The 27553-nt window shown below is 39.5% G+C and overlaps 1 long non-coding RNA gene across 4 annotated transcripts in view; it reads left to right on the forward strand.

The window, feature by feature from the left end:
- The window catches only part of LOC311293247, a 41594-nt gene extending 14536 nt beyond the window's left edge, over nt 1-27058 (forward strand). For all 4 annotated transcript variants that reach the window (XR_014627909.1, XR_014627910.1, XR_014627911.1 and 1 more), the window contains 3 exons: nt 3825-3915; nt 21572-21617; nt 26762-27058. This is a non-coding gene — a long non-coding RNA (uncharacterized lncRNA). The remainder of the gene's footprint in view (nt 1-3824; nt 3916-21571; nt 21618-26761) is intronic.
- Nucleotides 27059-27553: the final 495 nt, after the last annotated feature.

Here is a 27553-nt window from a genome sequence, read left to right on the forward strand (position 1 = left end):
AATTCATCTCCTGTAACTACTTCCATTCAGGTTTCCTGGAGACACTCCCCTCTTATTTTATCACTATATCACTTTTGCTGGAGTGCCGAATACTGAATTTCGACCATAACCTGTGTGTTTTGGTACAATGCAGTTGTTTTGCTGTGCCAATTCTCACAACAAGTCCCTCAATGCTCACATATTGGGTATTTTTGGCTGTTCGAACGCATTCGACTACCTGAACATCTACACTATAAAAGCAATCCAGTTTAATGTGGTTTCATCTACCTCTGGAAGTGGTCGAAAGTGGTCAAGCTTAAAACATTTTAGGCCCTGTTTTACAGCTATATTTAGCGTTGTCCACTTGTGATTAGATTGACCAAAACATATCTTAATGGTGGGTGTAAACAGTGTCTAGAACATCTAGATTGTCTGTACAACCACAAAAATATCCTGAGTTTTTCCCCATAGACGTATTTAACCAAACACTAGAATGGACTGTGTTTGTGAACGCCTGTATGCATGATCGTTCCTAAGTGTTTTTGTTTGTAGCTGGTCATGATCCATATACGGCTATGGGTGTGTGTGTGTTAGAGAGAGAAAGAGAGAGCTCTTGCTTCTCAGCCATCAGATGTGATGCAGACTGTCAGCTGGGGAATCATACCTGGCTCCATGCTAGAGCAGTCGGCCTTCATATATAGTCCAGTAGCCACTGATTGTCAGGACTGAGGTGTTGGCAGAGGGATCCAGTGAGTGCAGACGCTGAGGGTGTGGAGAGAGGGGGTGTGGGGGATGGGGACGACTCAAACACTGCCAACATCAAGCGCTAAAATGGACCTTGGTTTCCCTGTACTGCAGGCGATACAAGCACATAGAGACTCTTAGCTTTTTAGCGTAGCTGCTCGGCTTAATTTTGCTATCTGCTCGCTAGAACCAGAAGGTGTTCGTTTTCAAAATGCTTTAAAAAACAACAGCTTGTGATATTCAAAATGTATATATACAGTAACTTTCCTTTACATGAAATGTGCTATTATGTGATCGATTTGAAGCTTATATTTTGTTATTGTATACAGAAACTACAACATTTGGGGATCCAAGAGATAACATCCTCACAAATGAAACAAAATACTGTCATTTCTTTTATTGTATTGTATTTTGCGAAAGCAATGATTGATGTGCTTTTTCTTTTTTCTTTTTAAATAAATTTCTATTTTCTGATTGGAATTTGCTTTTTGTTTTTGCCTTATACATTTGCTTTTCAGCACATAAGCTGTCAAGACTGACTCATAGAATATAATAGCCAAACAACGGTCAGCTATTAATCATGTGATTGAACCATGAGATATTGTAATGCTATAATTAACATCTAAGTCCTCTAAGGGTCTATGATGTGAGAGGTCTTTATTTTTTTATGTGCTAATAAACATCTTTTAAGTCTTGTAAAGGCATATAATGAGATGGGATTAAAAGTCTCAAAAACCACTGTTACTCATAGGTACCGACAGAAAATGTAATAAAATATTATTAGCCCATGTGAAAAAAATGCATTGTGCATTGTAGCAGCAGTGACTAAGTCAAAAGCTCAAGCCATACGAACACAGAGGCTTAATAAAAGCTGACAGCTGTCACTCTGCCTCTGACATGTGTCAGGAGAATACTACCTTTATGTGGACATGGCCCTACACCGCTCTTTGAGAGTTTCTGGAGATAACACACACTGCACAGGTTTACAAAAAAAAAAGAAGCTTTTTTGAAACCTATAGGTTCAGGGGAGTCTTCCTTAATGTGTTGTAGTATAATAAAAAACAACAATCTTTTAATTGAGCTAAACGGTTATCTCTCAGGCTAAGGAATATATGCTAAAAATGCATATTACGCATTTCAATTGCATAAAATCTACAGCTACTGATGGATAAATATACACATTTGGCTTGAAAAGCTGCAGCCCTCCGGCAGTATCTGTAGCCGATGTGTTACTTTGCATGTTTACTTCTTGCTACACATATCAGAAAACCATTCAAAAGCTTCATGTTAAGCTTTCAGCATCTGCAAACTACAGAGCTGTTCGCACACAAGAATGTATATGCTTAAATATGTGCAAAAATAAATATAATGTTATGCTCTGGATCAGTGCGACAGTAGAGCAGAGCAGTTGTGTGTGTGTGTGTGTGTGTGTGTGTGTTTCACTAGGGAATGCATAGTTGCAGAGATCTCGGGCTCTGCTGGCCAGAGACATACTTTGAGGTGACAGGCAGCCTCTGCCAGTATTCTCCCATACACAGGGATGGTTTGAAAAAAAGAAAGTCATTTCATCTGAAAAGTCACCAGTGGTGAACCCCCTCAAGGTAACTGCAATGCTGGTTACACCAGCTGCAGCAACTCATGGGCAGAGTGTCTTTCTGGACATCCAAAGATCATATCCTATACAGCTGTGGAGGGCAGACTTGATTTCATCCTGGCTTTAACGCTGTCCTCCTTCACTATCATTCAAATGAACACATATTCACATATGCCATAGACACAGCAACATCACAGTACTGGACTAACACACACGCGCACATTCTTGAATATGTGGTTTAGGGGGACTCTACATAGACGTACTGATATTTATTTTTATTTGTTTTTTACTGTACAAACTGTATCTTCTATCCCCTTACACTAAAAACCATCACAGAAAATGTTCAGCATTTTTTTGAATTTCAAAAGAACAGTTTAGTGTGTTTTTAAGCCATATGGTTTACTAGGACAGGAAGTGTCCTCATAATCTATGTTTACGTTGTAATACCCATGTCATTATACACATTTCTGTCCTCATAAATCACATATACCTGTACACACACACACACACACACACACACACACACACATGTCTGGTTCACTATCTTTGTGGGGACTCTCCATAGACTTAATGGTTTTTATACAGTACAAACTGTATGTTCTGTCCCCTTACACTAACCCTACCCCTAAACCTACCCATCACAGAAAACTTTCTGCATTTTTACATTTTCAAAAAAATACAATTTAGTATGTTTATTTACCCATTCCCCTCATGGGGACCGCTGGCTGGTCCCCACAATGGAGGTGATCTCAGGTTTTACTATCCTTGTGGGGACATTTGGTTCCCACAATGTAATATAAATCAAACGCACACACACACACACACACACACACACACACACACACATTGGGTTTCTATGTTCCATGGGGACTTTCCATAGACATAATGATTTTTAAAGTACACACTGTATATTACATCCCCTTACACTAACCCTATCCCTAAGCCTACTCATCACAGAAAACTTTCTGCATTTTTACATTTTCAAAAAACATCACTTAGTATGATTTGTAAGCTCTTTTCCTATTGGGGACCCAAAAAACTGTCCCCACAAGGTCAAATTTTACTGGTAGTATACTATTCTTGTGGGGACATTTGGTGTAGAGAATAATGTAGAGAATACCAGTAGAACAAACACACACACACACACACACACACACACACACACACACACACACACACACACACACACACACACACACACACACACTCACTCACTCACATACACCTATAGCATAACTATGCTGTAGCAATTCCCTCACACAGACTCACTTCACAACATATTTCACAGTTGTATAATGTTATTTTTTTGTGTCCAATTTGGCATTTATCGTTTTTTTTCAGTGAACTGTTTGCTAAATATTAAACCACATGAACCATCGTTTATGGCACATTCTTACTTCATTTATGTCATCAAAACAGGTGGAAATTTGCTCGAATCGCTGTAAAACAAATTGAGAATGTTTAGTGATTTTCAAAATTTCCTTTTTTCTTTTTTTTTGTGTTGCAGGGCTGCAGGAAAATGTGACCGTTACTTGACCCACTTGAATTGAGCATGTGGGACCTGGCATCAATGTTATCAAATGATAAACCAACATGAGGTGAGTTCACCGATGAATCCAAATGTAAAAACAAATACAAATCTGGCTGCATCAGCCCATAAATATATTTGTACAATTATTGGTGTTATTTTACCTGACAGATTTGTATAGTTGCAACATAGCATGCTCTCCTCAAGAAGTCTTGATTCTCATCATTTCTGGCAGAACAGACAGTCTTTAATACGCACTTAAACATTAACAGCGTGCACTTTATTATCTTACTTTTTCAGATGCACCTTTACTTTCCAGTCTTTTTCATTACATTATAAAATGTCTTCCCTGCTGAAAATTCCAACGTGAACCAGCATGAAATCCATGTTGGTCCAGTCTGGTTAGAACCTGTATAGTGCTGGTCTAGCTGGTGGACCAGCATAGTCATACCATTCTCAAACAATACTGAGCTGGTGTAGCTGCTCCACTAGCACTCCTGGTGACCAGCAAACCAGCAACCCATGCTGGTCCCAACAATCAAAACATACCGTATGCTGGTGACCAGCAAAGCAGGGTTCAAAGCCAGCCACTACATATTTTAACATTTCACTTTATAAACTGTGAATTTGCATACCTGGAAAGCTGACTAGCAAAGTTTGCAGATATAAGAAAAACACTAGAAAAAAAAGCAGTCAGTGCTAGCATGCATGCTATCAGTACACTATACATGTATATCAGCAGCACGCAGGCAATGCCCAGCTGTTTTCTGCATACTCTGTGACCCCTCCTCTCTTGTGCCTTGCTGTGGTGTGATTAGCGTTGGCCCTGAGGAGCTAATGAAGTCTGGCGCCTGCGTTTGCATGATTACAGTTGGCTGCGGCACAAAGCGAAGAGCCCACAAGGACAATAGATGTCAGTTTACAGCATGCCAGCCCATGCTTCTGCTGTTTATCAAACGTCCTGTATCGCTGTGTTTTATGTGACACGTTTGAATGCATATGGTGTCGTAAAATTAAATCCGCTTCGGACGCAATTTAAGTGCATTTCACTATAGCCGGGTGTAGTTTTTGAAAATAAACATTCATGCATGTCATTGAATGATTTAGGTCTTATTAATAATAGAAATATTTTACATTTGAAAAGTAATTTAATATTTTATTCAACAATCCCCACATTCCACAATTTACAGCACTCAGTTTGTTATATAACCATTTTTAAAAAATCTTTTTTTGGGGGGTGGGTGGGGGGGGGTCTCAATTTTAAAAAGCTAGTTAGCCTTTCGTGACAACAGATGATGAAGCATTTTTGCATTCATTAAATATACAAGCATCTTCAAGCGGATCGCATAACAGAGGTGTGCGACGCGGTTGTAAACCGCATCCTCCTTTCCCTCTCAGAACAAAGAATATGCGCATGGTAATGACATGCAAATGTATGCAGATTTCAAGCAGCAAGAGGGAGGAGTTGAGAGGGGAGGCAGAGGAAAGGCTATAGTCTAGTTTCACTGCAAATACACCGAATGTTTACATACATATATTCTCAGGGCACAATTTTTTACGAATTTCTCCGGAATGCCAGATTTGAGGTTAAAAGACACAAAAAAATCATGCATATTAATTTAAATGCTTTGCATAAACACTCCAACCTGTTTTTTATTCAATCTACATATATTCTACTGCGCCCACACACCCACGAGAGATGGTTTTATCTTAAACAAGGATCCGCTTTATCACCTGAGAGTTGCTGTCAGCTATAAGTTTTGCTTATTGCTACCTTCATCACCTACTTCACCGTTGTGTTGTTCTTTTTTTTTTTTACCACAATGCTTTAGAAATTATGATAAAATATCACTGTAGCATTTTCAGACAATTTAACTATAAAATATATCAATAAAATAAGTTTGCATAATCCATAGAGGTGTTAGATAACGTAACCCGAGACCATTCGTTATTAGGATGAAAATAGAGGTACAGAGATTTCATTGAAGAAATTATTAATAAATCATTTATTTCTTCCCCTAAAATCTAGGCTGTGGAATTTCAAAATGCCTTTTTTCAGCATAATAAAATATTGGGTTAAAAAGAAAAAAATGAGGTCAGTGCTTCAGCTTGATCAGAATTAATGACATTTTATAAGTGTCTCAATGGCTTTTCATTATTGCCAAAGAGATATTTTGCAAATATAACGGCCCCTCCCCATTAACAGTCTGAAAATGGGACTTGATGATAGTCACAACTGATTACATTTTGTATGAAGCTGCATAATAAGTAAACACTCTCTTGACAGTAATATCACTTTAGCCGCTCGGCGCCATTTAGCAATTCAATATTATTTTCTTTCTTTCTTTCTTTCTTTCTTTCTTTCTTTCTTTCTTTCTTTCTTTCTTTCTTTCTTTCTTTCTTTCTTTCTTTCTTTCTTTCTTTCTTTCTTTCTTTCTTTCTTTCTTTCTTTCTTTCTTACAGTTTTTGTAGGTTATATCGCATGCACACGTTGTGCTTTTGTTTAGATATGCGGCAACCTAACCTGGGCGTTATTTGCAAGGCATCTGTGGAGCATTAATACAATTTCTGTACGTGTGTGAGTGGGTGTGGTTGTCCGTATGGGTGTGTTTGCCACTTCTTCCATTTCCGAAAAGATCAGTGATTTGTGTGCACCAGCACATGAAAGGCCGTTAAAATAATGCCCATCCCCAGACAGGAGACACAATACTGCGTTAGTCTGTGGCACACACATGTCTGGGCCTCTCCTCAGACACAATATGGCGAATGGAGAGAGAGAGAAAGAGAGAGAGGAGGGGGGTGTGAAGGCACAGACAGACACTCAGAATAATGCATAATGATGTTAACATTCCTGCATGTCTAATAGAGCAGGACCCAGCCACAGAGAGATGCACCGAAATCAGACAAGCACGTGTGTGTGTGTGTCTGTGTGTGTGTGTGTGTGTGTGTGTGTGTGTCCATGCACTCAGCATCCTGAGATACATTAATTTGGACTCTTTATGCAAGGGTGTGTTTGAATCTTTTCTTTGAGGTTATGACAGCGAACGCTGGCCCAACGGCTTTAAGCCGTTGCACCTCTTAGAAACACACTTTCATATGTACGTCATGTGCGAGGATGCAAATATAAAACGTTTTTTTTTTTTTTTGCTATTTTGTGCTATAGCAATGCTTTAGCAGAGATTTATTGTGTCAAAGAAAAGAAAAGTGTGTGTGTGTGCATGCAGGAAGAGTCGCAATGACAATATGGCTCCGTCCAGCATGCACCCGCATATACGAAAAAATAAATCCAAGCGGCCACAAAGCAACTCTCCTTCCCCATTTCAACGCGCCCTCGTTCTCTGACATGGGCGGCTGTATCATTTTAATTGGGAGCTTAGACTGAGGTGAGATTGTCCCGTTTCTATTTATTTCATTTTGTTAACCTCACATCAGGCAGAACCGTGCCAATGGGACCAACTGAATTGGATATGAAAATAGACAGGAAGCATTTGTCGAGGGAGAGAAAGAGTGAGAGAGAGAGACAGCCGTCGTCTCCGGAGGAAGGCGGGCGAGGACGGAAAAGCTCATTTTCTGTGGCCACCCCGTGCCGTCTGCATTGCAGATCGGTGAAAATCCTGGCGAATATGATGGCGAGGCTCGGGAGAGGGTTTATGTTATCTGTGCCTTTGGTACGCTTTGTTTTTTTTCTTCATTCCTTCCATATTTTTTTCCCTCTGTGGTCGCCATAAAATGTCAAGTTAATTTCCTGGGTGGTGTGAGCGACGCCTCGCCATGCGCCGTGTGTGTGTGTGTGAGACATGATGTGTGTGGTAGCTAGTTGGGGGAAGAGGTTTGCAAGGAGGAGCTCGTGCAATGTGCCACGTTACGTGTGTGTGTGTGTTTTACTCATATTTTGTTACTATATACAGTATGTGTGTGGGGGTTGTAACAATTTCTGTTTCAGTGTATGTGTGCGTGTAAATTAACCGTCGCTGCTACACTGCGTTAGTGGGAGTTCCAGCGCCTCATTTGAATGCGACACAATGTAAAGGATTATGGGTTGATGATTTTCCAAGAGGATTCAGACCTGAACCGTATTATAGGGTTCACAGACGTCTCTCAGCTAAATTAAACACCCACACCTGAATAAAACCAGTCAGCCTGAGAGTGTGTGTGTGATTGAGATATACGTGTATAAAGCGCATATTTATGTAGTCATATGTGGCCATTTCCTAATATATATTTATTTAAGTGCACTGCAGCGAACAGTAATTTCCTGGCAATATTCTATTGCTTACTTTTGAGAAATAAAATAGAATTTTCTTTTGCATGTTTTCATGTAAAATGCCTGGTTGCAGACTTCAACTGAAGTAGGTATGTGATGAATTGGCGAGGATTGCCAGTGATTTGACAGCTAAAAGTATAGTGAACACATAATCTATTTTCACTGGATTCACATGGCTTTAGGGAAAAAGCTCCAAGGATGGTTTTGTCTATCATTTAGCTTTTTTTCTTTGTGGTGTGTGAATATAACTGTATATGCATTGTATGTTTTTTCCTCTCAATAACTCACAAATTGATTATCCTTGAGACTCACTCTGTCACACAAACTGTTTCAAAAATGGTGTGATTTCCATACAGAACGGCCTTGGTATACAGAGCACATGCACTCTGACAAATCTTCACGATCCATTAAGAAGTCTCCTCTTGTTCTTGCTCTGGTGGTGTTGTTCATATCCATGACACCGTATGACCGCAGCTGAGGCGTGTTGATCCGGGAATTCAAATGTGTGAATATGCGGTGTAGGTGTGTGTATGTAAGAGCGTATTCCGATAGACCTGAAAAATGTTGAAATGTGGAGGAAGGGATTAGGCATTTGTCACTCTCGCTTATGCTGATCTGTGCTTCTGCCCTACAAATGTCACATCCCATACGTCGGAAAAATCTCACCAGCCCTGCCTAATTGCACATATTCATGATGGTGCTTTGCTTATCGATTGTAGCATCGAGATATATGATGGTAAACGAGAGGGTGACTTCACCAATGCAAATGTGCATGGAGAAGATGTTACGGTGGGACTTCCACATCTTTTGTAATGGCATTGAATTGCTCTGAATGCAATTTCAATAAAAACATGTACATTTACTTATGTATTAATTATATGATAATTATTGCTATTTTCCGACCTTACAAATTCACACAAAAAAATGTCATAGCAAAATTGACATTAATAATAATTAGTATTAGTAATAATAGTAATACATTTTATTATTATTACTGCTGGTTTATTTATTTATTAATTTTAGAATTTATCCCTTTTTCACTTTTGTATTTCAGCCTCAGCCTTTGTATTTTGCTGATAAATCAAGGAAATGAGTGCTCTTACATAGACAATGAGAGTACAGGTGTGTGTGCGTGCGTGCGCTACAAATAGGAATAGAAACGGTGGATGGTGTAAAAACTAAATGAAAGCGGCAGGAAGCGCTACCGATAATCCCTCATCTCTAATGGCTAGATGTGAAAGGTAGTTTTGAGTTGGGTGTTTAGAGCAGACTTAATCAGGAGCCCTCCGATTAATTAACGGACACAGCGAGGACTTTCGCTACTGCTTGGGTAAACAGCAATTGTTCTTGGCCCGAGGTTCCCAAACATGGGGGGAACAATGACGATATTGTCCCTTTACCCCTCATTAGGGGGAGTGTGAGGGGAAACTTGGAGGTGTGTATGTGTTTGCAATCACTCTCCCATGATCCCATTACTGCTTCCTGGTCCTGGCTCCTATCACATCTTTCGTGCCAGCTGCAGAGAGAGAAAGAGAGCAAGCCTGTCATAGCATCTTCACATCAAAACCTCCTATTGGAGAGAGGAAGGGGGATGCGGAGAGGAAACGAAAGAAAGAGCGTGTTGTGTTTGGACTTCATTAGCATAGAGGAAGAGGTGCACAATGGAGGACTTTACAGCCTTGTTAGTGAGAAGCAATCAATTAACAGGGCCAGACCGACCCTGGCAGAGCAGTGTGGGGTCTTTGAATGAAATTTCTCTCTCCCTGATGAATAAATGTTGTCATTTCCAAAAAAACAGAATGTGTCACTGCATTCAAATGCTTGATTGGACTCTCAGCAGCAAGTGACAGTGTTTGCCCATTTGTGTGTGTGTGTGTGTGTGTGTTTGTGAGAGAGATAAAGAAAGAGAGACAGAGAGAGGTAGAACGTCCATACATGATTGTCAAAGGCACAAACTATACCTTAGAAAAATATAGCTTAGTGTAAAGAATGTGTGAAGAAACACAACGACAGATTTGTATGTGTCATCAAACCCCCTCTGAGCTTGTTTTGTTGTTATTTCCTCTTACTCTCTGTACTCTATTTACTTTATATCAGATATGTCTGATACCTGGAATTTCCTCTCCATCTGTGGATTTGTTAAATCATATGTCACATATTAGAAGTAACACACAAGAATGCCCTCTAAATTGTGAAGGCACCCAATGACCTGTTTCGGATCCTGGCAGTGATGGCTTTTACGAAATAAAAGTTGCAGAAAGGGAAAGTCTGCAGCAGACAATGACAATTGCATATAAAATTGAAGATCCCACCACCCCACCCCAACAAACACATCCCCATCTGTGATTCTTATTCAACGTTATCCCAGACTCCTCTGATGCTTTTCTCCACCTGGGAAATTGTCCTGATAATGGCTGCAATCTGTATCCAAAAGGCAGGGGACAGTTCTCTCTCTCCGGCAACCTGCGATGACTTCCGTCTGGAATTCCTACTTGAGCGGCATCAGTCGATCCATCACTGATCACTCTGATGGGAAATTATGAGTGAAACTGATGACTTTAAATTGTAAAGCTTATATAATATTTGTAAAAAGCTTAAACAATATTTGTTCCACAGTGAACTGGCTTTTCCTTTAAAATAAGAATTGTGCAGTAAATGCATTTCAGTAAGTGAATTTCTTTTTTGAATTTAATGTGTAATTTGCCCATTATAGTAATACTAAAATGTGTGATTAATATGATTTTTAATATTGCTCTCATTAACAGTGTAGAGACCATTTGGATGTCAATCAAATATTGCACATTTCATATTGCATATTGCAGCATTTGTTGGCTTATTTTATGGTTTTTTTTTTAACGTGAATATGGTTTATTTATAATATTACAGTGTGTAAGTAATGCAGCCTTGTGATTTCATGCTGATTTGGTCTGCCATCCCTAAATGCTTCAAGAACATCATTTTTGATTGGCTCAGGGTTTACATGCTAAAACAGCATAATGTTCAGCGGGGCACAAATCTTCATCTTTGCATTTCTCATTCTCCCCTTCCCACATACTTTTACTCTTCTCATTTTGAGACATCACAGGCAAAAATTATTTTCTGATTATTATCTAAAGCTGTGCGTGACTATGTCCACTACCGGCGGCACCGCAATCCCAGCAAACTCGTCAGGACGACAAGGACATATTCTAAATGTATTTCAAACCTCTTTATTTTACATGTGAGTTACAACTAAATCGAAGACTTTAGAGGCATCTGCTGTTAATCTGATGGTCCCTGCCAACTCGTCCCTCAAATGACTGTCAAATACCACACACACACACACACACACACCCCTGTATTTTCTAAAATGCCAGGTGCTTCCTCCAAACCCTCCTTCTCTGCTCCTTCCTGCACTCGTTGTGTTTAAAAAGGAAGCCCAGGTACATTATCGTCCCTTTATTCAATTCTAATACAGAGTGTGTCCATCGCAGCATCCTCCGATTTGCAAATCCGCGCCCAGGGTCTTTGTGGCAGCCTCATTTGCATAGAGACTGCCATTCGCTTGGTTCTCCCTTAATGGCACATTACCGTGGCAACAGCATGTTGTAAGTAAGGGAATAATTAATGACGATCCGGTGACATGGGTACTCGCAACAGAGGCGGGCAGCAGCACTCGGGTGGTATTCTTTCGAAAGCATTAGCCAACATTAGGAAGAAATGCAGGGCACCTTGATGTGTTGAGAGGAACAAAGGGAAACGGAAAGAAAGAAAGCATATAAATGTGTGGGGATGGATGGATGGGCGTGGGCACAGTCACGTCTGAGGATGTAGGGCTTCCATATATTCTGACAGTCAGCGCTGGCAAGAAAGGAAAGATCTGAATGCGATTGACACTCTAATAGAGGTGGTTTGTATTGCAGCTAGGGCAATGCGTGTGTGTGTGTGTGTGTGTGTGTGTGCATGTGTGTGCGTGTGTGTGTGCATGTCTCTGTGTTTTGATGGGAGGGTGCTTGAACATGCTCCCAGTTGAAAGTTGAAATCTTCAATATTTAATACAGTGGGAGAGAAAGAGGGTGTGCGGCTGTAATGATTATTTGTGACAGAAGACTGTGTGTGTGGGATCAGTCAGCTGAATGTAGGGCAATGTCAGAAAGCCTTTCTGCCTTCTGTGGGTGCCGCTGAGAAGCGAAAGGGTGGGGGGTGCGTGCAGCCCCTCACTGCAACTGAGGAATACCCCGTGTCAGTGCACTTTTCCCTCTTTTCTCCGAGGTTGTTATTTAAGAAAATGGCATGTGCTGTGATAAAATATGAGATCTCTTGCACTGCTTCAATGCAACAATCAAAAGAGTTTTTATGTAAAAATAAGTAAAATACATAAACGTCTGTCTCTCATTCCCATAGACATGTTCTAGTGAATACCTTCTAATAGTCTAAATCTAATAATTTGCTGGGTCCAATATTAACACTCGCCAATTGCCAAATACAAGTACAAATTGACTTTAGCATATAAATGGAACATTTGACAGTGGCTGGTAACTTAATAAAGAACTGCAACATATAATATGGTTTAAGGCATGTTTACTCATTATGTACTGTTCAGATGTTTGGAGTCAATAAGATTTTTTTCTTGTTTTTACTGTATGTTTGATCAAATAAATACACCTGAGATAATTTTAAAAAATCTAATTTAAACTTGGGAATGAACAGAAAATAAAACAAACTGATATCTTTAATATTATGCACTATTTCTAGGTCACTAATCAATACATTTCACAAACTTCGGAGGAAGTTCTTGCTTCTATTGAAGCTCAAGAAGCTCTTTGGATCATTCTCAAATCATGCTGGAAAACATGATCATCAGTTAATGAATCCCGAGGGCTGCTGTCATTACAGCAAAACATTACTAAGGGGCTGTTTACACAGGGCCTGTTGTTGTATTCCACTGCACTGCTTTTGCATTGTTGTGTTACAAACGTGTTAAAAGGACGTTTCGACCGTTCCACTCGCATGACTCTGCATTCTAAAAACCAGGTTCAACTTAAAAAGACACTTAAACTTTAACAGTATATTTTGTAATGAACGAATGATCAAACAAACAACTGCAAAATATAAGCATTTTCATACAGACGTACAGAGGTAAAGACTTTCAAGCGAATTTCAATCACACTAGGCCTTGTAAACTCGTCCTCCTGGCTCAGTGCCCCTGGTGTCTTGGAGCGAACGGATGACCGTTTATGAGAAAGTGCTTACATGGGGTCCTGAAATCAGGGGACCATATGTGCAAACGTTCTGTATCATTATGCTGTGCGGCGGTGCACCGGGAGACCACCATAACTTAGTTTGTCGTCCACACAAAGTTTGGGCCAAGCTTGGATGGATTCATTAGACGCTCTTTCTTTGGAGCCAATGAAGCTCAAAAGACCTCCAACAAAGGAGCTAATCACAGACTCTCTCCTCAGCTTTGGCCAGAGTCTTTCTTTTCACTAGGTCTTAGATCATTTCTCACAGCTAGCTGGCCAGCTAGCTCCAAGCTTGTCTGGACGGACAAACAAAGCTGTGGGAAATTTATCCTCTGTGTATGTGTACAGCTGTTGGTTCTATAGGACGAGTGAGTATGCACATGTGAATGCGCCCACACACACGCACGTACACACAGGCGGAACTGCTGCTTTTGTTGGTTTTGTGTCACACACAAACAGACCTGTGCTAGTGGGGGTGCTGATGACTTCTGTTGGTAGTGGTGTGTATGTTTGCATATGTGTGTGAGGAATGTGTGAGGGCAAATCAGACAATGCATCTGCAGGCCTCTATTCTAGCATTGACCTTGAACCCCAGTAGCCTTCATTCCCATGGTTGCTGTGCGAGTCCTTGTGGATTGGAGGCCTTTTAGATTTGCGTTGCATTGTCCCTGCCCTCTTTCAATTTGACGACAAGCCTCCATCCCTGCAAAGAAACACTCTTCTTACTTTTACAGAGTAAAACCCTTTTTACTTTTACCTTACAAAGATAAATCCCTCTCTATATGTTATTCATAAGCATTGGAAAAGGCACTCTTTTAAAAGCAAATATTGCAAACATGTTTTGCAGCCTGATATCAGTTGAGAACCTCTATTGTTCTTCAGATAACCATCTGTGTACTGGTACTTCAAAGAACCTAAACTGACTTAATTTTCAAAGCCTATATTTGTAATATCAAGATTATCAGAATAATCCACTGGTTTTGTCTGTACAATGGAAGTCAATGGTCACCAAAACAATTTGGTTACCAACATTCTTCTTCTGTGTTCTACACAAGAAAGTCAGTCATGAGGGTGATTAAATGATGACAAATTTTTCATTTTTGGGTGAACAATCTCTTTAAGCACCAAGTGAAATAAGCCTTCAATTTGTGCACACCTGTGTCTTTGGTTAGATCCCCATTCAACTGTAGAAGATACTTGGTTCACTGAGAGTTGGACTGTATCAAGATGTCCTCGCTTAAAGGACAAGGGGATCCAAGATTCACTGTGGTTTTGAGTCTAATTGTTTCCGTCAGTCTGGGAATGTCCCAGCAATGTTGTCCTTGTCCCACTGCCCAGGGCCCCGTAACTGAGCCCGGCCGAAGAGAATGGGCCCACTTTGTAGCCACACAGCAGGCTCGGGCAGTACCTATTCTGCTTACCAAACTGTCATGCATAACAACTTTATTGTGACACAAATGGGAGCTGAAAGCAAAGAATAGGGCAAGGGAATGAAAGATGAGGGGAGTGAGAGAAATCTTCTCTTAAAGCATGACTGGAAAAGGGCAGATCAGGGTATGTAAACTTATCTTAAGATATACAAATCTTGTTTTCAGTGTAGACTAACACTGAGACATTGTCCCATCAGTGTAGTTGACATGCAGTTGTATGGAATATTGCAGCTTTGTTTATTTGGTAATTGGGTTTTGTTCTATTATATAATATTATTACACGACTATGTGTAATACTTGATTCTGTTTGGTCAATCGCACCACCCAGCGTTAAGTTATTCCCCGATAACAACCACTGAAAACAGATAACACCGGCCCATCCGGGTTACTGAAGTCAGCAGCGCTATATGCTTGCTAGGAACGTTTTTTCTTCGTGGAAGTTTTGCGTCTGGTGAGCTAATAAAATATGAAAACTCAGTCAAATCAATATTTTGTGTACAGTTGTTTAATTGTCATCCAGTATCATGGACTCGCTCTCTCTTGTTTCATTAAAACGCAGCTGCTGCCATTTTGCAACTATTGTTTTGTACTCTGTTGGATTATAAGATTTAAAATTTAAGATATAAGATTTAAAGTTTTAAATTTAAAACAATTTCATCTCAAATCAATATCTCTCCTCACCATAATTATTTATGTGGCAAAATGATGTGTGTAATAAGTGGTATGACTGTACCGTATCACTTAAATGTCCATCTAGTTTGAACTTGCAGCGCTAGCAACTGCTCTCTCCGCGGAAACTTTGCGTTTAAAGACCTAATCAAATATTTCGACTCAATATTTTAATAAATTCATAAATATATAAATATTTTGTGTCTAGTTATTTACTTATGTGTAGTAGCCATGTAATAAGTGGGATAATGTACATCCAGTCGGTTGTTCTCTCAGAATAAACCCCTTCAGGCTGATGCAAGACCCCTTAATATATTTATATATTAAGGAAATATCAAATGAATGTTAAGGAAATATCAAATATCCATTTGAATGTTGAAGACATAGTGGTGACCTGTCAGCTGCCATAGTTATTGTATGTGATATGGGTACATGTAAAGTATGTAAAATGTCAAGTTCAAGTCTAATTTCAAATTTAGTGTTGAACATCCCTGAAAAAGGGAAAATCACTCAGCCAGCCAATAGAGACTGGGGAGTTATACGGATAAACTTCATGTAAATCCCCTCAGTTTGACCTGTCGGGAGCTCTTCCTTAGAGTTTGTTTTGGATGAACATCATGTTGTTACTATTCAGAGGATTTGGAGCCAGAATTAAAAATCTTCACCATGAGTTCATTAACTATGGGTTGAGGAAGGAGTTGAAAAGACCAGCTTAGACTAGTATGAATTTCCAACAGGTGTTTTAGCCGTTTTAGGCTGGTAGCTTAACTAGCTGTTTTTAAGCCTGGTGGGGACACACCAGCATCCCATGTTGAGAGCCAGCGTACATCATTTCTGATTTCCAACTCTCTGAAGTGACATATTAGAAACACATTCTAGTATGGATAAGTGTGAAAAAGGTTCAAGTTAATTGTGTGCGAGAAGGGGAATAGGAACCGAGGGGAGTGGTCTGTTCAGCCTACAGACTCGAGAGAAGAAGTAGCCCATAGCTGAGAGACTCAACAAAAGGCAGTCTCTATCCATTGTGTTAGTGCTGGATTTCCCACGAGAGGCCCGTCTGCTTGAAAAGGGGAGTGTATCAGTTTCTCCTGACATGGATGTTTATTCATTCTGTGGCCAACTGCACCGCCAGCTCAAAAGGATTCACCTTACCGTTTTGATGTGTATGACACACACACACACACACACTTTTTTGGGGGAGATAGGTGAAAAGGAAAAACACTGGCACATGGAGAGACTAGTGTGAGCTGTGTGAATAGGCATGTCCGCCCTCACAGTGACAGTGTTTGTGACAGTATCATGGTTGCTTGTCTGGACTTAGCTTTTGGTGTGAAGTGAGCCACCATTTTGTACTGGAAGGTTTCAGAATTCTGCTGGAAGTAAACCTTTACTGCTACTATATGATTAGTTTTAGAGTTTCTTTAATTGTAGTTGGTCATTTGGGGAACCATTATTTTAGCAAACAATCTCTCAGAGATATTAGGAAACCATTTTTCCATTACATCTGTTCATTACTTGTAGTCTAGACATCAACTGGTCTCTATAGAGGTGATGAGTGGACTACTAATGTGTAGTTTCCATTGTAACATAGTTGAAACATTTACCAACAATGTGAAACATTTAAGCATATTACATATGCTTTATAAGTCTCGGTTGTGGCAAATAAAGTGCAGTGTCCTGTTTTAAATAAAAAGAAGCATGTTTTAATGTCTTACTAATGACGAAACGGAAGATGTCACTCACTTGAAGCTTTTATTCAGGACTACAGCGAATGGCTTAGATCAAAACAATAACAAAAGCAGCGTTCTCTACGTGGCAAAGGAAAGAACAGCAAATCACAACTATTCAGTCTGACTGCGGCACGACAGTGTAAATACTCTGTACATATCAAACGATCTGTAACAGTGTGTGGCGGACGTTTCAAGACTGACCTGACTGAGGCTCGACTAACATCCGCCACAAACAGACAAAGCAATAGTGACACATGGTAAAAACACTGTTACTCACACTTGTGTGTTGCGACATTACTGTTGGATCCAATGTAGTTGGCACTGCATCATCTTTTATTTTCAGTCTCTCTGAAAAGCTTGGGTCGAACTGTGTCTTGTTTAAAAACAGATCTGCAGTAAAATCAAGCGAACAGTGTCTTACTGACACGACCTGATGAAGTTCATCCATGCATTCTTAATGTTAGAATCACAAGGAGGGCAATGCAGAAACTGTTTTTCCATAACTTGGCACAATCCTGTGTTTGCTTCTGTCTCGTATTCAGTACTACGACACGCGTCGGTGGGAGGGGCTAAAGAGGCAATGATGTAGAATAGGCGTTGATCTTCTGCAGAGGTGGTATGAATTTGTACGAATTAGCCACCTCGTAAAATACATATGAATTGCCGTGAGATCGGGTTGGTCTTTCAGTGCGCTATGATGTAATAATGTGACAAAATCTGAAATTATTTGTTTTCATGAGCTTGGTTTCAATAAAAGCTGTTTTTGGACTTACAAGTTTTGAGTTCTGAAACTTACAGGATATTTGTATAATACAATGACCTCTTATATGTCAAAAGATCAAAGGAAAAACATTTATCTCTCAATTCATGACCCCTTTAAGATGCAATTATGATTTAACACTTAGTGATACAGTACTTACTGAGTACAGTACTTGTGAGTTACATGGACTTGAGGAAGGCCGAAATTTGCTAGTAATGATTGACAGAAATTTTGACTGAGCCTTTCTTCTAATCAGATTTGTCTGTTCTTCTTACCCATGTGGGATAATCAATCGACAGGTGCTCCCCTCAGGGGGGCTGTCCACCGCAACGCACTTAGATGTTTTGGGCACAACATCTTCCAGTTGAGTTTTTGTTGGTAGCAATGAAGGGTGAATGCTATTTAGAGTATGTGTGAATCAAAGTACAATTAGGTCTGAAGCCCTTTTTGTCTATTGTGTGTAAGCAAACATCTCGGTTTGGCTTTGTGTGGCGGCTAACTTAACTGGCATTAGGGTGTGGAGTTGAAAGGGTTCAGCTTTTATGCCCCAATTAACATTATTCAGGAACAGTGTTTGTGTAAAGGATCACTTTATTCACTCTCTACACACTCCTGTATCTTGTTAGCCAATCCGTTGTCCACATGGACATGAGGTATTAAAGTCTGGACGATTCTCTTATTTCTTTAGCCGTCCAGGTTTAACAACTTTAGCCTCTGAGGTAGATAAGTCAAAACAAACTTGGCAAACTGAAACCGTCTCATTTCTGGAGCACCATTATCGTCTAAAATATCTCAACACTCAGCTTCTCCTCTCCCTCTTGACCCTTTGTGAGACAATCAAAACCTGTGGACCCGGTTGCCATGTTCAGTCTTGGTTTCAATGGCTCCATTGTTGTGTTGTAACAAGACGCCAGAGCTGGTTGTTTGATCCACTCTTCTGAAAAGTTTTCTTTGGGGTCTTCTTTTCACTTCCTTTTTGTTAAGCGATGGATCAGCTGAGAAGGTCAAGGAACACTGTCTTTTGTTGTGCAGTGTCTTCCGGTATCTTCCTTTTTAAAAAGGAATAAATTGGTATATATTGCATTAAAAATATGAACTAATTTTTCCACATGACCAAGTTGTCTTTCCTCTGCAGCTCTTAAAGTGCCATTACAATGCTAGTTTGTTGAAGCCTATTCACATATTTGTCTGGGAGTTGCTTGGTTTCGAAGCAGGTGTGTCTGTCAGCCGACTTCTCTGAGGCAAAATCATGGTCTTTAGTGTGAAAGCAGAGAGGCCGCTGTCTCTCAGTCTGAGTGCTAGCAAACTGTCAGAAATCACGTTTTAGTGGCTTGTTCAGGTCACGCTGAGAGAGCAGCCTCTTGTTCCTTACTGTCTCTTTCTTTCTGTTTAACTATCCTTTTTCTTTCTTTCTTCTCCTTTTTGCTGCCCATGTTCGCCAGCGTATTCTATAGAGGGCAATACAGTTTAAAGTCACCGTCCATACAGTAAATGTAGAACATACATATATATTAATGTTACTTTAAACTATATTAACCGCTTGTTTTCCCCTCCATTTTATTAGACTTTTGATAAATGGTCATGGATATATATCTATATCAGGCGATTTGTTTGTTATCACTGTGTTGGTGGTAAACAAGAGCTAGTTTGCACCCACAAGCATGAGGGAGGACAGACATGCAGACACCATCATCACATTATACAAGATCTTATTGTCTGGCGGGCTGCTTTGCCTTGCGTGGCATGATTTGTGGGAAGCCATCTGTGCTCAGCCTCTTTTGAAATGTGAGAAAGAACATATGCATTTGCATAAGAATAATTGACACTTCAAATTAGCCCTGCAATCACAAAGGATTATCTTTAGTGTATGGGTAAGTAAGTAGAGGCTCTTCCATCCTGGGGAGAGAAATTATGTTTTAGCAATTTTGTATAGCTAAGATATTAAACTTATTATTGAAATTATAATTATTATTATTATTATTATAATTATTATTATTATAATCATTATTATTATTTGGTATTTTAAATGTATTGTTATTTGTTATTTTTTATTTTTTATTATTTAACAATGCAGTACATAATAATAAAAACAATAATAATAATTCAATAATAATATATATATATATAGGGGTATTTTTAATATTTTTTTTATTTTTAGCCAATTTGAGTGCCGTCGTGTAATGATTGAAAACCAATTCAAATGGTGTGATGGGAGCACACTGACAAATTTAATATCTAAACATAAGACAGCGTTTGTAGGTCATGTGGGCTTGTGTGTGTGTGTGTGTGTGTGTGTGTGTGTGTGTGTGTGTGTGTGTGTGTGTGTGTGTGTGTGTGTGTGTGTGTTTGTGTGGACTCACATATGCCTGCTTGGTTCGTGTATGTGGTAGTGCATATGTAATGTTGTACTGGAGAGAGAAGAGAACTGAACAAGCACACTGTTACATTATTGATAACAGCTAATGAAAAGAATCGTTTCAGGATGAACAGAGGGATAAACTGTACATGTCCCTGGATACCCACAAAAGCATGCAGAGATCTATACACAGAGACACACACACACACACACACACAATATTTAATGGATAAATATGACCTACCAAATATCTAATTATAGTGTCAAAGCTGAAAAGATTTATGAAAATTATAAAAATTGGAAAATATTGCACCCCTTTTTACATAGTGCTAAATGCATTTATCTCAGATTTCGCAGTTTCTGAAAGGCCCTGTGACGGGCCTGCTCCATTGGGTTAGCCGTTGGAAGACGGGGTTGATCTCGCCCACTCTTAGATGGCCACGAATTCATTTGCACACATATGAAAGGAGAGGAGCCCCTGGCAAAGAACCGAGATATTTGTGCTGTCTGGTGTCAGATACCAAGATGGGGGTGTGTTTGTATGTACATGGATGCTTAGCCTCACCCGTCTTGCCTGGTGGAAGAGCAAGGGTTTATCCTGGTCTCCATGGCAACACTGCAGCATGCCAGGGCCGTACCAAACCCAGGGCAAAGCACTTGATTCAGTGGGACAAGGAAGGAAAGCAATTATGTGTATTAATAGTTACATTAAGTAGTAGTAGGATTTTCACAGTTGAATGGAGAAACTGTTGAGTTTGACCTTGAGACGTCCTGGTCAGGGACGATATTTGGTTAGCATTTTTATGTTCCTCCGACCCATAGTCGCACATTCATTCGTTTTCACATCAGCACAAGAAAGCACGGACAACATGGGACTTGACTAAACCACAGGCTTCTCCAGGACCAGGTTATGATCCGCCTTCGTACACCGAGCGGATGTGGAGCATATATTTTTAACCTGAGCCAAATGTGCTTTTTGCAGAGAGGTTAAAAGGGCGAATGAAAAATTCTGTAAATTATTTATAATAGCTGAAACTCTTGTAGTGTTCCTCTGTTCGTTGGGAGTGAGACTGTGCACTGGAATGTGCTTTACTTATGGATTGTCAGATATGTGGTGAGGAGTTGCTTTTATCTACACCAACAAAAGAGCTGTAGGTGGAGGAAGAAGTAGGTCACGTCATTTTCTTCAGGTCAGAAAGGAGCAGAGAGATTTTGACGGGTTTAAATAGACGTACAGAAGCAGTTCATTCACACATGACACTAATTATTGTGTTTTCTTTCTTCTTTCCTTCTAGTGATGCTTCTGAGGAGGTGCGTTGCTCTTTGCTGTGAGGAAGAAAGGTTAGTACTGTACTGTTATGTATGTCACATAAAATGAAGGGTTGTATTTGGGGTTAAGAGGTTGTCACAGAGGGACAAAAACAACTCAACAGTTAAAGTTGGTTGAGGTGAATCAAAGAAATAAAGTTGCCTCATAGGAAGCAAAGGCATGACAAACCATTGCAAAGTCCTTATCCTTTGGTAGGACGCTGTACATTTTGAACAGTGTTTGTTAATACTAACTGAGATGACCATGAAAAACAAACAAACAAAAAACCCTTTAACCTGCCTAAAGTCCCAGGTTTATTTCATTTTTCGCTTTCTGCTCAGTCTTGCTTGGCACGTCCTGATTTTGCAGAGTTGGAAGCATTCCTTGGGCAACTTATTTTGTTGATCCTGGAACAACGTTCCTGTCAGAAAATGTAATCATAACCCTATCCCTATTCATAAACCTAACCCTACCCATAAGTTATCCCTAAAATCAGAGGGAAATTACAGGTGAATAACACTGATGTAGAAGCACCTAAGCCTAAACTTGACATAAACTGTAAACTTGTCCCTCAGATCTGATTAGTTGATTGGAATGTTGTTCCAGGATCAACAAAGATGTTGATGATGATCCATGAACATGTGAAATCAGGTTCTGTATCGTGTGCACAGTTGAGTGCTCAAGCCTTTCAATATACTCCTTTGGAAAGACTCGTTCTTGTGGACTTTGTTGTTGTACATACATCTGCACAGACACAAAAATTGGGCTGAAAAACGCGGAACGGTGAAAAATCCGTCACACAACGCAGACAGCTGCAGTATACTTCGGCCTTAAGCTGGTCTTTCGGCCTGGCCTTCTCAAACTGGGGTTCATGAGTTGATGAAAAGCTAATAAATAATTAAATAATAAAAATGTAAAATGAAAGCACATACATTTAAAATAATTGGGAATCTCTGTCCTAGACCGAAAAGTGTCCAAAACCCCTCTGTAAGGGTGGATTCCTGCAGTGGTTCAGTCTGCAAGAAATGGCGAATGACTAAAGAACCGTTATTAGCAAGATGGTAGAAAACTGCACATTTCTTGTCTATTCCACCCACTGCCACTTATACCAACAACGGAAATAAGCGCAGTTACAATAGCTTAATATTTGTGGGAGAGCGTTGCTATAGAGAGTGACGATAGTGTATTGCAATATGTAGCACTTCAAAGTCAATACCAAATCAAAACTAGTAAGCACATTAGTTGTAATTGAAAAGGTTTAATGACAAAATACGGTTATGGTTACACTTAAAATAGTTACAAAATAGATGTATGAGATGATGATAACTTATACCATTAATCTTACCCAGCATGTAAAATGAGAGAGAGAGAGAGAGAGAGAGAGAGAGAGAGAGAATGCAAAAGGAGAGAGCCCCAAGAATAAGAGAGCCCCAAGAAAGGGACCCAGAGAAGCAGAGAGCCAGAGCATCAAATGTGAGACATTCAAACTGACCAATCAGATAATTACACTTCCCCCACCGTCCTAAAGGTGTGACAATTCATCGACCCCCAAAGTACAAACATTTTAGCCTACAGGCCTAGATCACTATCAGAAACCTCTGTGCCTTTCGGAAATCCAAATGGTCATTGTGGTAGGAAGAGGGGGTAGAAAAACAGTCAAGATTATTTTCAATTATACACCTCTAAAATGAGCCAACCAGGTTTGGAGACCAGCAAAGCAGTTAAGGCTGGTTTTAGAGGGTTTTTTTTTGTTTTTGTTTGTTTTTCAGCAGAGCGAGTAGCCTACAACAATTGTTTTAATAGCTGGTTCATTGCCCTAAACTGCAAAGTACTTCTTAGTTACCCTGCATTCAGGGTTTAGTGCACATGGACACTTAATTTGATGTCTAGGTGATCGTTTTTGAGTTCTTAGATGGCGTTGCCCTTTTCATTCAGGATAGCAGTGTGGTTGGAAGCAGGAGTGGTTGGTGTGCGCCATATTGAGTCGCAGGGTTCAGTTGGGGAAAGAGTGGCTCAAGCAGCTCTTTCATTTCTCAGAGAAATAATGTGCGGTTGGAGAGGAATCTGACACAGATAGGATGATGAATTCTGCAGAGTCAGTAAAAGCAAAGTGATGCTGAAAAACACATCTGTGCCGTTCTCGGACCACACTTCAAAGGCACATGCTTCTCCTGAGGCAACACGCTGTATGTAGCAAGCGCTTTTAATTTATTCCTCTGGGCTGAAGTACTTTTTGTTGTTGTCTTGATTTTGGTATTTAATTATTTACTTTCTGGGACAAGAGATTTAGAATGGAGATGGCTGGATGAGACAAATCTAACAAGCCACTGAAGAAAATGCTGGAAACATCTAACTCTTTAAAACTTCAAAGAAAAGCTGGAAAAAAAATCTGATATGGCTAACAGTATATATGTACTGGCGTAATGGTCCTCTCCTGAATAAAATCTCATGCTTGTTATCGTCTTCTAAAGTTTTCAAGAAATATAATGCTGTAATACACAAAGAGAGAGAAAGCTATAAGGCGGTAAGTGGAATCGGATAAGTTATTCACTTGCCCAACAGCAAACAAGAAATAATGACGGGAGGCAGAAACACAGACCCTCCCAGACCTGTGTTCTTCACAACAATATATATATAAATAAATAAAAAACACTCTTATCAGGTTATAAGGAGAAGTGTAAGCAAAAACCACGTGAGAAGACAAGGAGGAACAAAGGTGAAGACAAGAACGTGTCGGACACTCCATTATTGTTTTCCTCTTTGTTAGCGAACAGTACATGAAGATTTTTGAGAACTTGGTGATCTTTTTGTCGTTCACAATCTGTGATAATGGTTTAGACTTGAAGTGATTCATCTGATTCATGTTTCATAATGCGGCAGGGTATAGTTTCCTTTTGTTGAAGAATCGAAGGCCTTTTAAGAAGTTAAACGCCAAGGAGTCGTGGAATGTCATAGTGATACCTTCCTTTTTTTTTTTTTATCGAAGATGATGTTTCAGGATGCGAGTCAGATCTCAAAGCCAGTGAAATTTAAAGCAAAGCATTGTGTTGTTTTGTTTTTATTGCAAGCTTGAAACACAGAAAATGGGAAAACAATGGTTCAACAATGGCGCCTACGTGAAGTAGTGCCTACGATGAGGTTTCATTTGAGAAGAAAGATCTTGAGAGCAGCAGTCAGAGGGCCATTCCGGGTCTATTAGAGCCAAACCATTTCAGAATTCAGCTTATGAATGTGCACTTTAAGTCTGACAGGGCAATAGAGACAGTTCATTTTGCTACAATCCTCCATATTTCTCATTGATCTGTTCCCCTCAAACTGTACACTTGGATTAAGTGTGTATCTATATTAAAGAGGTATAATAATACATTGGAAGCCTGCCGACAGACAGCCGGGAATATTGGGAATGTCAAAATCCCTCTTAGCTCTAGACAACTTTTAATAAAACTGGCAAGCTGTGTAGAAAACTTTGTGATGCTTATGAGGACGCTTCCCTAGTACTGTAGGGAGAGAGAAATAGATATATTGAGAGAGGGAGATAGAGAGGTTCTTTTTAATTCCTTGATAAATGAAATGATCATGGTAGCTTGAGCTGGACTAAATGAGCAGCAAGGGATTTGCAAGGTCTTAATGCCAGAATTAGTGCTTTATGTCGAATCACAAACCAGAGTGAGGAATAACAAAGAAATACTTTTTTATGAAAATACTATTTTTTTTTTTTTTTTACTTTAAATGGATAGTTCACTCAAAACTTTAAATCCTGTCATCATTTACTTGCCGTCAAGGTGTTCCAAACCTGTTTCTTTCTTTCTGCTGAACACAAAAGAACATATTTTGAAGAATGTTGGTAACCAGACAGACCATACTGATTACCAACATTCTTACAAATATCTTATTTTGTGTCTTTTAAACTCATATAGGTTTGGAACAGCTTGAGGGTGAACTATGCCTTTAAGAACTATAAAATGGATAGTTTTGACTCCAAATTCTGATAAACCATGTTGGATAAATGTTTGTTTCGCTTAAAATGACAAAAAACACACACCAGTGACTAAACAGTGTGCAAACTGTATATGTTGCCTCGAAATCATTGACAGCCTGCAGTATCCTACGTACATGCACATTTTTTTCAGTTTTATGGTATTTAATTGTAGAATAAATGCCAAACTAAACTGAGATCTTTTTAATTAGAAGTATGAACTTACAAAACAAAAGTTTTTAATTATAAAAAGTTTGTAAAATGAAACAGCATATTGCTTTTGCATTGTTGTAGAACTAATTTTATATACAGCAAAGTTAAGTATACTTATTGAACTAATTGTGAAAAGTAGGTAAAGATTGATTCACTTAAAGGGATACTCCACTTTTTTTGGAAATAGGCTCATTTTACAACTCCCCCAGAGTTAAACAGTTGAGTTTTACCGTTTTCGAATCCATTCAGCCGATCTCCGGGGCTGGCGGTACCACTTTTAGCATAGCTTAGCATAGATCATTGAATCGGACAGGACCATTAGCATCTCTCTCAAAAAAATGACCAAAGAGTTTCGATATTTTTCCTATTTAAAACTTGACTCTTCTGTAGTTACATCGTGTACTAAGACCGACGGAAAATGTAAAGTTGCGATTTTCTAGGCTGATATGGCTAGGAACTATACTCTCATTCCTGCGTAATAATCAAGAAACTTTGCTGCCGTACCATGAGTCCAGCAGGCGTAATGATATGACGCAGCGCCTGAGGTCTAATAGGTTAGACAAACTTAGTCCCGGTCACGTTGGAAGTTAGCGAGCTGGGGACTATTTTCAGGCGCTGCGTCATATCATTACGCCTGCTGCAACTGGGGGAGTTGTAAAATGAGCCTATTTCCAAAAAAAGTGGAGTATCCCTTTAAAAACACGCCTGGTCTTTCATGGTATTAATAAAATAGCATTGTACAAACATAACAATGAATAAACAAGATGACAAGTGTAGCGACAGGAACTTCAGTAACAGTTCTGGTGACGTGAATGCTGAGAAAGATTTGACATCATTTCTTCTAAAGGCACTAAGACAGCTGATTAGGAACACTGTCATTTTAGGGGAATTTAATGCAATTCTTTCTTGTTTAATGTCATATTTCTGTGTGTAATGCATGTCTGCTATAAAAGAGTCCGTTCTAACATGTTCTTGTCTCTGCTGTAGGTTGCGAGAGCTCTCCAGCACATGCCACCCTCATTAGTGTCCAGCACCTGAAGACACCAGGTCACAAACCCAATGAACTGCCCATTTCATTCAAGCGTTGGCGACGGGGAAAGATGACCACTGTGACCTAATGTCACAGTACAGTCTGACAGCACATTATGAGCGACATACAAAGTAGCTTGAAAAACCTTTTGAACCTTGTGTGGAGTGCATTATTTTTATGAAGAAATTGCTATAGGCTCCAACTTTTCAACATGCTTGTAGATTTTATTCATTCAATAAATTGTGCATTTTTCTAAAAAAAAGGAACAGGTCTTGTGATTTATTTGCTGAACTGTGGGTGATGAAATATTTAATATCCTGGGTATTAAAATGATCAGTCTCGGATGCATTGAGAGGGTTGACATGGCTGAATCAGTACTAAAGGACTGCCGCACAGGGAATTATTGCTTCAGTCTGAACATGTCACCTCTACAATATTTCTACCATTATAATGTACAATTATCCTTTCTTTCCGTTCTCGTATCTAAGTTTTCTCCGGCTTGTCATTGTTTGAAAATTTCACGCACCCAATATGAAAGAACAATAATGTCTAGTCTCAATGCTATTGCTTAGATTTGATTTATACACCTAAGTATTTCACATGCATAATGCAAAGTAGCTCTCACACTCCACTTTTTGTTCTTGAAAAAGTCCTAAATAATGTGACTGAGGTAAAATGAGCAAGACGAATTTCCTGTTTAATGTCCCAGAAAAAGCTGTTTTCTCTGAATTGCATCAGGAAGTGGTCAA

This window comes from Rutilus rutilus (genome assembly GCF_951802725.1).
Source record: "Rutilus rutilus genome assembly, chromosome: 7".
Taxonomy (NCBI): Eukaryota; Metazoa; Chordata; class Actinopteri; order Cypriniformes; family Leuciscidae; genus Rutilus; species Rutilus rutilus.